Source organism: Lipotes vexillifer, unplaced genomic scaffold (genome assembly GCF_000442215.2).
Source record: "Lipotes vexillifer unplaced genomic scaffold, Lipotes_vexillifer_v1.1 scaffold738, whole genome shotgun sequence".
NCBI lineage: Eukaryota > Metazoa > Chordata > Mammalia > Artiodactyla > Lipotidae > Lipotes > Lipotes vexillifer.
Window position 1 is genome coordinate 1,338,357 of NW_006769699.1, and position 2,480 is coordinate 1,340,836.

Here is a 2,480-nt window from a genome sequence, read left to right on the forward strand (position 1 = left end):
AAATAGATACCAATATAAAGTGGGCAATGTGGAGTCCCTTTGAAATTGCATTGGTACGTTTTTTTCGGTTAAATAAAGAAAGACTTTTAAATGATATTACTCATAGTAAGAATACTATCAATTGCTAATAGCATTACTAATTATTCTAGTACTTTTTGAAAACAATTAAGCAATATGAATCAAAAGTAATAAAAAATTTATACCTTTTACATACTTTTATCCACAACTAATGAAATTATAGCCTAATAAAATGTTCCAAAATATGGGGAAAAAATCACATGCATAAAGAAGTATTTCAGATCATTCATAATAGTGAAAAATTAGAAGAAACCTATATATCTAACAACAGGGAAATGATTAAATTATGGAGCATCCCCTCAATCTAATATGAAATCTTTCTAAAATTAGGGTTATAAAGACTACAAAACAGTATGAATAATGCTTATGATATGATATTAAATAGTGAATCAAGCTTTATAATTACTTGACCAGTAAAATATAAAAAGGAAATGCCTATATTGGTAAGGACAACTATCTCAACTGGATTTAGCATTTTTAATCAAAGAGATAGTATTAGATAAATTATATCTGCAGAGACTTTGGCTTCTCCAAGATCTTGGTGTCTTACTTAAAGGCATTTATCAGTCAGGATTCAATATGGGAAGCAGAAGCACTAGGATTGATACAATAAGGGGTTTATTATGGGGTTGCATTTTATGGAATTTTGACTGCTGGTGGAGGAGGCTCTGCAGGGCTTCGTATCTCTTTATCTACAGAACAGCCAGCAATGGCGGGAGAACACTGAGTAGATGAGAACAAGGGCAAACTAGAACCTGAAAGGATAAACACCTGAGGACTCAAGTCCCCTGGAATGGCCTTTCTGTCACTTGCACTAAAGAGTTGTAATGATCAAAGCAGATCAATCATGGCATTGGGATATGTCCAATTGTTTGGTAGATACCCCATACTGGCAACAGAACCCATGGAACTGAATGACTGACAGCCTGCTCCAGAGACCAAAAGGGCAGGGCCAGGGTAAACCTGGGAAGACTAAAGGAATTAAAGAGATTGAGGGGCCATGGGGGCAAAACAAGAAAAGTCACATTAAAAATTGGGAGATTAGCGGCTTTGAAAACTCTTCCTGTGCATCAAGGAACTTGGGAATCAACTGAATGGAGTAAAGCAGCCACTCTCCAACCGCCACCTTCTGTGCCTTCTGTGAATGTTATACAGTAGAACTGAAACTTGACCCTTGTCAAAGAGCTGCTTTGTGTGTTCTTGCAGGCTCCATCTGTGTTTGGGGCCCGCTGATAAAGGGGTGACGCATTGTGAAGACAGCCAAGGCTAAACACTGTCCATCAAGGCTGGTTCCTAGTACAGCATCCATGCCTCTAATGTACAACTATGTGCAAATCCATAGAAATAGAAACCAAGAAAACCAAGATTATGTGTCTATAATGCCTTCATGTCCACTAGAAAAATGCCAATAATCAGTCCTTTCTGGACATAATACATGCTTGCATATGACTGATTTTTTTTTCTCTGCCAAGTTCACCAGTTAATAATAATGACCTATTGCTGTACCTTGAAAGTGAAGGTAATCTTGTAACTATTTCCCTCTGAAATGGATTTCCTTCCCTTCCATTACCCTCACCAGTGTATCCTTGCCCTCCAAGACTCTTAATAGAATATTCTGCTGCAAATATGCCACTGTGGGAGAGGGAAGCTTTGACCCCAAACCTCTTTGTCTCTGAATCCTGGGCTTATGTCTGTCCAGCGCTCTGAGAAATAAGCATGATTTGTGAGTAAAAGCTACCCCGGGGCTCACCTACACTCACAATATAGCTCTACAGTTTTCATGTTATCTTGTTATCTGGGTGTTGCCTTGAGGCCCTGGAAAATAACACTTTAAAAGATTCACATTTCTCAAATCTAAAGGAAGTTTGTTATTCCTTTATTCACACCCAAACTTGTTGGAAAAAGAGTGGTGGAAGCTTGTTATAATACAACAGAGTTAAAGAAAGAAAGAAACACATCAGGATAAAGAGAAAACAATGGGGAAAAAGTAAGTTGCTGTGAGGGTAAGGATAGAAACCACAGTGTATTTCTAACATCCTAAGAAACTGAGCTGTACATTTGACTCATAGCCCCCCAGCTTACAGGGCAAAAATGGAGAAGTAGTTATTATCACTAGCATTTATTTTTTGTAGCTGCTCAGGGGATATTTTAAAATCTCATGTTAAGTGTTCTTTAAAAAAGCTACAAAGAGGGCTTCCCTGGTGGTGCAGTGGTTGAGAGTCCACCTGCCGATGCAGGGGACATGGGTTCGTGCCCCGGTCCGGGAAGATCCCACATGCCGCGGAGCGGCTGGGCCCGTGAGCCATGGCCGCTGAGACTGCGTGTCCAGAGCCTGTTGCTCTGCAACGGGAGAGGCCACAACAGTGAGAGGCCCGCGTACCACAAAAAAAAAAAAAAAAAAA